General features: G+C 43.5%; 1 pseudogene; it reads left to right on the forward strand.

Moving 5' to 3' along the window:
* On the forward strand, positions 1-1910 carry LOC128331080 (olfactory receptor 14A16-like; annotated as a pseudogene).
* The last annotated feature ends 10011 nt before the right edge of the window (positions 1911-11921 follow it).

Raw genomic sequence — 11921 nt, forward strand, 5'->3', positions numbered from 1 at the left:
ATGGTGGGTTCTGTCTTCTCGGATTCTGTCTCCAGTAATGATTGCATCTGTGTGCTTCAGAATTTTTCCAGAGCACCAAGATATGCAGAGTATTCCATTTCCTGACGGGCACTAAGTCTACGTTTAAGGTATTCAAGGTATTTGTTCATTTGAAGGGCTAGAAAATGAAATGAGAAATGAAGAATAATGTGTAGCATTCAATTCTGAATGAAGTGCTACTCTCTTTCCCTCAAAAACAGAGATGGGGATAAAGAGGCCAAATTGCCAACAGTCCCAAAAGGATGCCCCCCAATACTATTAATAATAGACTGGGGGTGGAGTAGAAGGTCCCCAAGACTATGTTTTGCCTTTAGGGAAGTGCCAAAACTTGATTTGGAAAATTGTGGGCACATCCCTTTAAAAATGAGGTATTGCAGAGCCCCTTTAAAGTGGAGAGGAGTAGGTACATACGGGCTCCTCCTCTGATCACTGTCACCGACATACTCCTGGTGCTTCCCATTGGATTAACTGCATGCCTGCTGACCATGCAAATGACCGCCCATGCATGCATGGTGGCCATGGGCATGCCAGAGTCACACAGGTGCTGCTGGGAAATCCCTGCCGTCATGCAATTATCCCTAGGGGGAAAGCCAGGAGTATGGCAATGGCAATGATCTGCTTTATAGGGGTTCAGTAAGCCCTCATTTTTAAAAAGGGATATGCCCGTGTTTGGGGCATCCAAATCGCATTTCAGCACATCTCAATTTACCATGAATCACCTGTCTGTGGCTCTGCCAACAGCAATCTAGACAATATCTTTTGCAGCATTATTAAATTCTGGATCAAACTCTATTTCTTTTGGTTTCCCCCCTCAACAGCAATCTTGTCAACGTCCTTAGAAGAACATGCCTAACACACATTGTTACTACTTTTCTTCTTCTGAGTTTTTCTGACACTTGGGAGGAAAATGTTTTGTACTTCACACTTCTTTTAGTCATTTACTTGGCAGCCTTGTTGGGAAACTTCCTCATCATCTCAGCTGTTCTTATGGACTTGCAACTTCATACACCCATGTACTTCTTTTTGGTGAATTTATCAGTTGTTGACCTTGGGTCCATATCTGTCACCATCCCCAAGGCCATGATCAATTCCCTCTTGAACACCAGAGAGATTTCATATGCCGGGTGTGTGGCACAAGTGTGTTCTTTTTCTTGATATCAGATTTGTTCCTCCTCACGGGCATGGCGTATGATAGGTATGTTGCCATTTGTGACCCACTACACTATGAAACAGTGATGGACAGAAAGACCTGCATCCAGATGGCTGCTAGTGCATGGGTGGCTTGTCTTATTTATTCAGCTTTACACACCGGAAGCACCTTTGCCATCACCTTCTGTTCCAATGTGATCAACCAGTTCTTCTGTGAAATCCCACAGCTGCTGAAAATCTCTTGTGATAACTTGTACTTCATTGAAATTGGAGTACTTGCTTTTAGTGAATGCATTGTTTTCATTTGTTTTGGGTTCATCATTGTGTCATATGTGAAAATTTTCAAGTCAGTGCTCAAAATTCCTACTACTCAGGGGCGGAGTAAAGCCTTCTCAACTTGTGTCCCCCACCTCATTGTTGTCTCCTTATTTATCAGTACTGGAAGCTTTGCCTGCCTAAAGCCAACTTCAGGATCCCCTTCAGACCTAGATCTGGTGGTTTCTGCATTATATTCTGTGGTACCTCCTTTGATGAATCCAATCATCTATACCATGAGGAACCGGGATATCAAAGCTGCCCTTAGGAAAATGATTCAGTGTTGTATTTCTTCAAGGAACCCAGCAAGTTTTGCTTCTATCAATCTAATTTTCAGCTTTCTGTGGGGGAATTTTGGAAAGATAATATACTTGCATGGCAAATGTCAAAATGAGAGAAGGGTATGAGAAGTATCCCTACTGCAAAATAGGTCCAGTGGGCAACATCCTGCTCAACCACATGGCCATGCACTGGAATGAAATTTCCATGAAGCAGAGAGGTTGTTTAGCTCTGCAGTAGCAGTTGTGCAAGGGCAGGCAGTTTTCACCAATCTCTCCATCCCCCAGAAATGTCATGCACCACAGAAAATATGTCCCTGATGGTTGCACAACCTTCAAGGGCATATTTTCAGAAGACATAGAGAACTTCTGAAGGCAGAGAAGGTCAGTAAAATTCACTACCCCACCCCATGGTTGGGTAGCCCTCAATAGTATCAGTCTCCTGCTACAAGGAAGTAGCTCCTGTTCAGTGTTCCCTCTAACAGGGATTCCTAGATGTTGTTGACTACAACTCTCAGAATCCCCAAACAAAAGCCATTACAGCTGGGGATCCTGGGAGTTGTAGCCAACAACACCTGGGAATTCCTGTTAAAGGGATCACTGCTCCTGTTGTGTCCTTGCTTCTTTTGTCATAATGCCAGCCATTGATTGCTGCTCAGGGTGCAGTGGTGGCCCAAGGAATTGTTGTATGAGGCAGTGTGCCAAATGCATCATTGCCCCGTGATTCAGGTGGAGGTTACCTCCCTTTCAAAATGAATCTTTCCAAACTTTGAAAGTGGCACAGGGTTAGGGAGGAGGGATGGTTGCCAGTAGCCCCATTTTCTCTCCTCATGCTTCTTGCAAAGCTTGCAAGAGCCTGATTGGACCCCCAAAGCTGATCTGATGGCAACAGCAGAAGGCATCTTACCTCTATGCTGGAACTCTAATAGTTTGCTGCCTGAGGTGACTGCCTCTTATTTTCTCATGAAAAGGGGCCCCTAAAAGGGTGGGGTGTAAGGTTTTTCTAAAAACCTTGATTTTTTAAACCTTGATTTCTTATTCTTTTTTCTCTAGTAAAAAAGAATTGAATAACATCTCAAAAGAAGCCTCTATCAAAGGGAATTATCTCTTCCTACGCTCTGATTGATTGATTGATTGATTAAGTGCCGTCAAGTCAGTGTCGACTCTTAGTGACCACACAGATAGATTCTCTCCAGGATGGTCTGTCTTCAACTTGGCCTTTAAGGTCTCTCAGTGGTGCATTCATTGCTGTCGTAATGGAGTCCATCCACCTTGCTGCTTGTCGTTCTCTTCTGAAGTATGATAGTTTGAGCCTGGTCATTTGTGCCTCGAGTGAAAATTCTGGATTGATTTGTTCTATGATCCATTTGTTTGTTTTCCTGGCTGTCCATGGTATCCTCAAAAGTCTTCTCCAGCACCAAAGTTTAAAAGCATCAATGCTTTTTCTATCTTGCTTCTTCAAAGTCCAGCTTTCACATCCATAGAGTGTCACAGGAAAAACCATTGTCTGAACAATTCTAATCTTTGTAGGTGTAGACACATCGCAGCATCTAAATATCCTTTCTAAGGCCTTCATTGCAACCCTACCAAGTGCTACTCTGCAGTGTATTTCTTGACTGCTGGATCCTTTACTGTTGATGGTCGATCCTAAAAGGCAGAGGCTATCCACCACTTCACTGTCTTCATTGTCAATTCTGAGGCTGGTTGCTGTACCTGTTGTCATTAGTTTAGTCTTCTTGACATTTAATTGTGTCACATTTTTCCACTGTGCTCCTTGATTTTCATTACTAGAGCTTGCAGATCATCCACATTCTCAGCTAACAGAGTGGTGTCATCAACATAGCACAGATTATTGATGTTTCTACTTCCAGCTTTAAAACCATGCTCAAGATACAATAGTCTCTGATAAAATACTTTCTGATACAATAGTCATAATCCAAAGACACTCACAATGATTTCCAGGATACTAGTCCTGATCCAGCACAAGTCCAGCACAAGAAGAATCATAGAACCAGTGGCTCAAGATGGAAATGCACATCTTCAATAAACTCCCATCCAGATGGTTGTGACACACAGATGATTTATCTTTATGTGTCACAATATTCACATCCGTTGTGCACAGACACATGCTGCCACACACAGGTCTTCTTTAACTGAGGAAGCTGTATTGAATTCTATCAATGTTATATACAGCATATTATTTAGAAACACTGGTTAAGAGCTGACATGGTCTGCAGCTGTTACAGAGACAGAGGGAGTGGCAGGGATGCTGCCATAGTCACCTAAGGTGCAAGAATGCCACTACTGATAAATTATGCATAAGCTGGCTGGCTTGATTTGAACTGTGGTTTGAATAGAACTGCCCCAGCTTGGTCTGTTTGAGGTTGAACCAGGCCAGAGCCCCAAAGGGGGGATGCCAGTCTGAGTTTGAACTAGACTGGCCCTGGTTCTAAATGAACCAGTCTGAACCGGTTTGGATTTATCCTTTTAAAGGAGAATCCGGTGAGGATTCCCCTTTACAAGTAAAGGGGCAATACCTAGCCTAAAGATGGAGGGGTAAGAAAAATTATTTTCCTGCTATTTGTAGGCAGCTGTGGTGTTGGAGATTGTGATGGAGACGGTGGCGGAGTTGGTGGCTGCTCCTCCAAACCACCCATCGGCCTCTCAAAGATCAACCCGGGCAAGAGTGGCCCAGTTTTGGGTGCCACACACATGTAGAGGCCATTTTCATGACCTTTCAATGACCTCTACATGTGAGATGCCCCAAATCAGGCTGCAGCCAGCCTGGGCTGATTTTTGGAAAGGCAATGGGTGTTTGGAGGAGCCCCTGACACCTCCACTGCCACCTTCTCTGCCACCACCACAACAGCCACCTGCAAATAGCAAGAACCTTTACTTTCACCCCCTCCCTGTCCTTAGGCTAGGGATTGCCCCTTTTTCTTGTAAAAGGGAATCTGCTTCAGCTTTACAAGTATATACCCAAACTGGCCGACAAACCAGTTCAGCCCAGTTTGGTGGTCGAACCAAACCAGATCTGGTTCAGCTAGACCCTGAACCAGACTGGGCCAGGTGAGTTCGAATCTGGTTCAGATTCGAACCAAAACGGCAAAACTGGTTCCGTGCACACCCCTATTGCTGATGTGCAGGCATGAAAGCTGTGTTCCTGCAGTTGATATATCAAGGTTATTCATCATTATATTAATCACCATAGTAATTGACCTGTCAAAACTAGTCATCATTATATTCACCATAGGAAATTATTCTGAAGCAACGGATTTACCTGCAGTTTCCCCCTTTTGGCACAATGGGGAAAACTGTAGGGATGCCGCTTTCTTGCCCACTCAGTGGTCGCAACAGTCTTGCCACCTAGGAGTCTGGGACAGCATCTCCGTACTTACCTCTGTCTCTATAACAGCTGAAGATCATGTTGGCTATTGAATTTAATATATGATGTAGGTAGACTATTAGAATGTTCACTAATGCATTTCTGTGTTAAGATATTTCATTAATAGTTAATACACAAGAAGGAGTGTGTTTGTGTAACCCTGAGTGTATGTGGCCCTTTGTAATATGCAGAGTGCACTGAATTATTTTTGGACCAAGGTGAGTTGCCACAGGAGAGAGTTGGTGGGAGAGAGAATTCTGAGGAGATACTTTGTGAGAAAAAAGAAGCTATCAAGAAGATATTTGATTATCAGGCAAGAAGACAAAGGGCAAAGACCCAACTATTGAAAAGGAGGAAAAAATGGCAGCTTTCTGCTCTCAAGCATCATTCATTCAATCACAAAGTCAGCATCAGAAGCCAGCGTCACTGGAGCCTAAGAACTGCAGAAAAACCACATGATGTACAACTTCATGTTGTGAACTACAACATTTCTGAGACTCTGGTGCTTTGCTTTGCTTCTACCCTCATGAAAAGCCATCTTTGGGAGTAATGGGGATATCTCCTAATTTTTTTTATCACTCCTAAAAGTAATTACAAGTTTCAGTGGTAGTATATGGTATATAGTGACCATTTCAATGTTAGTGTAAATACATTTAAAAATGTTTATTATCCTCCAATATTCTATTTGTATTTGTATTTGATTTTTTTGGTCCCTCCTTGTAAAAAAAAAAAGGAGCAACTGTATGGAGAAGAGGGGTCAGTGAACAGTTTGAGTGGAGATGAGGGGAATGAAGACCACAAGGTTAGTATTAGAGCTAGTTTTATAACTAAAAGGGGGAAAATCCCAAACCCTTCTCTCCCCTCAAATCATTCTCTTATATGGCATGCCAGTATAAGGGGAAATATCAACAGGTGCTGTTTCCACCCTCATATGGTAATGTCAACATCTGGATGTCTACCTACCATGCTTTAAAGTGTTGGGCCCTCAGACCCTTACATGGAATTCAGCAACCCCTTCTGCTTATGAGGTACAAAGTTGGAGGGCAGGCATGGAGGGAGGCCAGTGGAGGCCCGGGTTCTTCTGCCACCACACCCCCTATCCCTGCCTCCTGTGTCTGATGTCAGACATAGGGCATGTTTAGCCATACCCTCCATGTCTGACATCAGATGTGGGGACATGGTTTAGCTCCCAAATGGGTCCACGCGGCCCCATTTGGGAGTTAAATCGGCCAGTGTTGCATTCGCAGCATGGCCGGAGCAACTCTTCCTGTCTTTGAAAGGCAGGGAGAGTCATTCTGGCCAAGCTACAAATGCAGCGCTGGCCAATTTCTCTCCTAAACAGGGTTGCACAGCCACATTTGGGAGCTAAATCATGGCCCCCGCGTCTGATGTCAGAAATGGTGAGGTGTCTAGGGCATGAGGCACGGCCCCTGAGGAGCAGCAGCCCAGGTTCTTTGAACCCGTTTGCTCAATGGTGGCTCCGCCCCTGTTGGAGGGTTGCAAAATATAGATAGTAACACTTCTGAGGTAAAATGAGGACCACTGTTAAACAGAAGCAGCAATACTACCACTGTTAATACTGTTGAGGCCTTCAAGATATGGGTGAAGAGGCTCAATCTACCTCAGAGACCTGAGTTTAATCATTCAAGTGTAATAATGGCTGCCCTTTATTTTCTAGATATTCCACCAGCTCTGACAGAAATTATTGTCAGCTGGAGCCAAAGTGAAATGAAAAAATAACTGAAAACAGACACTGCTCACAATTCTTTTTCATTCAGCCTCTCCCTCTACTCCCTCTATAAGAGGAAAAAAAATATTTCCCCCTATACTGGCATGCCATGTAAGAGGGTAATATTTTGGGGAGGGGGGTTATTCCCCCCAGTTATATAACCAGCTCTAATAATAATACTAACCTTGTGATCTTCACTTCTCTCATCTCCACTTCAATGTAATCTTCATTTCCAGCAAAGAAATTTGCAGTCATGCAGGAATTTACAAATGGCAGATTTCCTGAATTTCCTTTTCCAAATCCTTTTCCAGCCATTTTCAGGAATCAGTGCAAAATAAGTCCACACAGCTCTGTCAGTCCTCCCACACAGTTCAGATATTAATGGCATGGTGAACACTCTTGATGTCATAATCACCTCAGCCAATGGCATAGTGTTTTGCCCAAGGACATGTGAATCTTTAAACAGAGTTTTTAAACAAACTGCTTCACAGTAGGGGTGTGCATGAAATGAATTTTGTGTTTCCTTCCAGGCTCTGAATGGAACACAAAATCTGTGGATCTTTTCATCGGAACTGGGTGAGCTGGTTGTTCTGACAGGTTGACCCTGTTCTGAATGGAATGTTCTGAGTATTTATTTATTATTGATTGATTGATTCGATTTCTATACCACCCTTCTAAAAATGGCTCGGGGCAGTTTACACAGATAAATAATAAATAAATAAGATGGATTCCTGTCCCCAAAGGGCTCACAATCTACAAAGAAACATAAAATAGACACCAGCAACAGTCACTGGAGGTACTGTGCTGGGGGTGGATAGGGCCAGTTACTCTCCCCCTGCTAAATAAAAAGAATCACCACGTTAAAAGGTGCCTCTTTGCCAAGTTAGCAGGGGTAACCAAAATGGCACTCTTCTGGCCTCTGTGCATGTGTGGGAACCATTTTGGAATACAAAGTGGCACTCAGAATGGGACAGAATATTCCACCTCAGAGTGGGTTGTTCCATTCCGAGCTCACAACAGGCAGCCTTTTAAAAGGCTATGATGCACAGAGGCCAGTCAACGGAAGTGCCAGGGGTCTCCCAGAAGGCTCTTTAGATGACTTGTAAACCCCTTTGCTTGTAAAGGGGAATCCGCACTGGATTCAACTTTACAAGCATAGCCCTCAAACTGAGTTGAAGCATTTTCACTTGCTTTGACCCGGCTCAACCATTCAAACTGAATCTGTTTTGTCTGACCAGACTAGTTCGCAGATTCTGAGGATTCAGTTTGAATTTGGCACATATTCAAATCCCATCCTTGCCAGTCTTTTAAAATTTAAGTCACAAGCATTTTTTTTCTTTTTAAATTTTACTCTTAAGAGACATATTTACACTGGAAATAGCAGGTAGCACATTTTCAATTGCTAATTGAAAATCTACAGAATTCTAACTTTTATGGGCTGAAGCCAGCTCTCTGTAAAGCACTTCTCCTAAAATAAAAAAGGAGCCATGTTTCTATGCCTGGAGAAGAGCAGCCATCCCTCAAGAAGACCAGAGCTGCCTGTTAAGAATCTAGTAATTAATTCCTTGTACTTGACGGCACTTAATCAATCAATCATTCACATGTTTAGACAGTAGCTCCTCCTGGTGTGATGGTTAGCACAGGGTACTTGTACAAAAGCACAACACAGTGTAGGGGTTGTGAGTTTGAGTCTCACTTGTAGCACTAGTTTTAAAGTATACCTTTATACTTCTTGGTCTTCAGGACACTTGGCTGGTGGAAACTTCTTATCATCAGAACTTGTGCTAATATAATGCTTTCTTGGGCTAGGTTTTACTACAGAGAGTGGCGCAGTTGATTCCAAGTATCTCTTGGGGGACCCCATAATTGCACAAATGGTGACTCTGGGGGGAAAAAGACATCTCAGTGAGCTGTGGTCTATTCCTGTAGGCCCAGGGTAGTGGGGCTTGTTTGTAGAGGGGTCACTTGACCCCATTTCAGCCAATAAAGTTACACAAAATGTCCACCTGTGTCTCTTAACATACCTGTGTCATCAGACTTTTCTGGGCTCCGAAACCTGTTCCTATTTGTTCAGGGCAGTGAGGTGTTTTCATAGAGGGGTCACCTTCAGGGACTATCCAGGCATATTTTAGGGTGGGGTGGAGTGTTGCGGGGGTGAACCTCCGCTGCGAGTACCCTGGTTCTGACCCTTTCTGGTGATGCAGGGCCCTCCATTTCCTGTGATGTAAGGATTTTATGACAGCTCCCTGTGACTCAAACACCCACATGGTCCCTGTGATATCATTCCAAAGCCACATGCTTCTGTCTGTACACAAAAGCACATGGTTTTTGATAGCTAGTATTCTCCTAAACTACCAAGATGCTCCTGTTACTGTGTTTCTTGATTTATATTCCATCTTTCTTCTGTGTTGCATACCAAAGTTCTCAGTCTCTCATACAGAGATTAACCAGACCTGGAATTGCTTCAGCACGGTTGCTGCTGTGGAAAGTGGAAGCCACGGATTCTTCCAAAGGGAGTCTGATATTCTGTTGGACAGTGCAGAGAAACACTCATATGGAACAAGAAGTTACCTTTATATTTAGAGTCTCTAAACTGGACACATTTTCCTTTCCCCCATACCTTGGAAACAACTATACTACCCTTTTTGTCCACCAGTCCAACCCACCAGTCCAACATTGTGCGCACATACAACACACAGTTGATGCAGGGCAGTAGTCTGTAGTTTCTGTGGCACTATAGTGTTTTTTTAAGGTACCTGTGTGACAGGGCTCCCACTCCTGCCTGCTCCTTACAGCCATTCTGTCCATCACTGGTCTGGTGCCTGATCATTTGGCTGTGGAACAATGGATCTCCTTTGTCCTCTGAGGACCCACCAAAGTACTAGCTCTTAACTCCTCCAAGCAATCCTCCCCCGCCCCCACACACTTCTTCTCTTCCTCATCTTTCTTCCCAACTGTCCTCAACTGCCCTGCTCCCAACATTTCAAACCCCTTGGCAACAGTTGCCTAGCATCTGTTGCCTGCACACAGTGCATTATGAGTCTTCAAGCTATAATCCAGGATATGCCCATCTTTCTGCCTTTAAGGCTAGTACCCCTAACTCACCCTCCAAAGCTCACCGGGAAACACATTTCCATTCTGTTACATGTGGATGATGCAGCTGTCATCTCAAAGACCTCCACTGGCCTTAGAAGAGCACTGAGGGCCCCTTAAAGAAAATATTTAAAATGACATTTCCTAAGAAGCCAGAATCCTTCCTGCTGGGAATAACACAAGGTGTAATTTCTACAACTAATTTAACATTTTTTATGTACGCTTCTATGGCGGCCAGAATAATATATGCACAGAAATGGAAGAGTAATGAACTGCCTTCAAAAGAAGATTGGCTGATAAAAAGTTTGGAATATGCGGAGATGGCAAAACTTACAACATTGATAAGAAACCAAAACTTAGAACGTTTTAAAGAAGATTGGAAACCATTTTTGTTGTATCTAAAGAACTATTTTCCTACTATGGACTTTACAGCAGGGTTTGAAATTTAGTAAAAATTGCAGGTTGGGTAGACTAACTGTGTTTGTAAGGGTTTAAATTTATGTTTTGAATTATTATTATAGCAAGGGTAAATCTTATAGCTGATGATTCACGAAGAGATGTGTGCGGGAAGTCCACTTTTGTTTATTTGTTAATGATAATATTACTATTGTTAAAATCAATAAAAATTGAATTTGGGGGAAAAAAGAAGAGCACTGAGGGCCCTGATGCTGCAGTGCAGGAAGGACCGCCTGGAAATCAACTATCACAAAAATTAAAATCATGGCCTTCACCACAGGGCCCAAAATCCACTCTTGGCAGATTGAGGGACACAGGTTCTAGCAAGTTTCATGCTTCAAATACTTGGGGGTGGTTTTGGGGGGCTCTAGGAAAGCTCACAGGGAACATGTAGCTCCTCTGCCATTCTCAAATTCCTGTGGATGAGAGGAGGCCATTATATACCCATGGCTCTCGAACTGTTCATAGCCAAGCTGCTAACTCAGCTTCTTTATGGTGCCCAACTGGCCCCATTCACCAGCTTTACGACTCTGGAAATTGTACGATCTAATTTCCTGAGGGCAGCACTTCAAGTACCAAGATGTGTCTCCAATGACACTTTGTGCCTGGAGAAAGACCTGATCAAGCTGGAGGCTAGGGTGTGGATGGACATCCTCTGCTCCTGGCTCAGACTATCCCTTTGCCCAGTTGGTCTTGCCCGCCCAACCCTATGCAATGATTACCAATCTATTTTGATTCAGACAATCAAGACAAAAATAGCCACCCTGGGTCTTTTCTCCTTGACCTTGTTTAGTATGGGTTACGACCAGGCAAAAGCCACCATCAAGCAGCACATTATAGACTTTGAACACCAAACCAATCTCAGCTAGGGATGTGCATTTTCTTTTGGATACAAAACATTTTGTGAACAAAACAGGCCATTTCAGCTGTTTTGTAGCCAAAACAAAACACCCAATGCTCAAAACAGAAAATCTTGTAGCCAAAACAAAATGTCCCTGTTTTGGATACAAAATGTTTTGTTGTTTCGGCTGTTTTGGAACTCCATTTTGTAACTGCAGAAAGTCTTTCTCCTTCAGTCTCCATTTTTAGTTTTGACATCTGTTTGAATTTCCAGCCCTTCCAGCCCGCAGACTGGCGAGCAAAAGCATGGGCTGATCTGCTGGCAATTGCCTCTTTATTCCTTTTAAGCAAATTTAAGGGTAAATTTTACCCTCATTGGCCGGTGGGGCAGTGTGTATTTCATTGTTGTTGTTTCACACTGTTGTGTGTAGATCAATTGCATTTTGGGCGGGGGGGATGTGGATGTGCATGACCATTGGAAATCTGCCTGATTTTTTCCAAAGCTCTGCTGTTGTTGATGTGTGATGTTGATGTTATTTGGGGTGGATTGGGGGCAGAAAGGGGGCTTTAGGGGCAGAAGAGTGGTTCAGGTGGTAGTGCCCCAATGGCTGCCTGCTGCCACCCAGATTCCAAAGGA

Source organism: Hemicordylus capensis, chromosome 6, assembly GCF_027244095.1.
Source record: "Hemicordylus capensis ecotype Gifberg chromosome 6, rHemCap1.1.pri, whole genome shotgun sequence".
Taxonomy (NCBI): Eukaryota; Metazoa; Chordata; class Lepidosauria; order Squamata; family Cordylidae; genus Hemicordylus; species Hemicordylus capensis.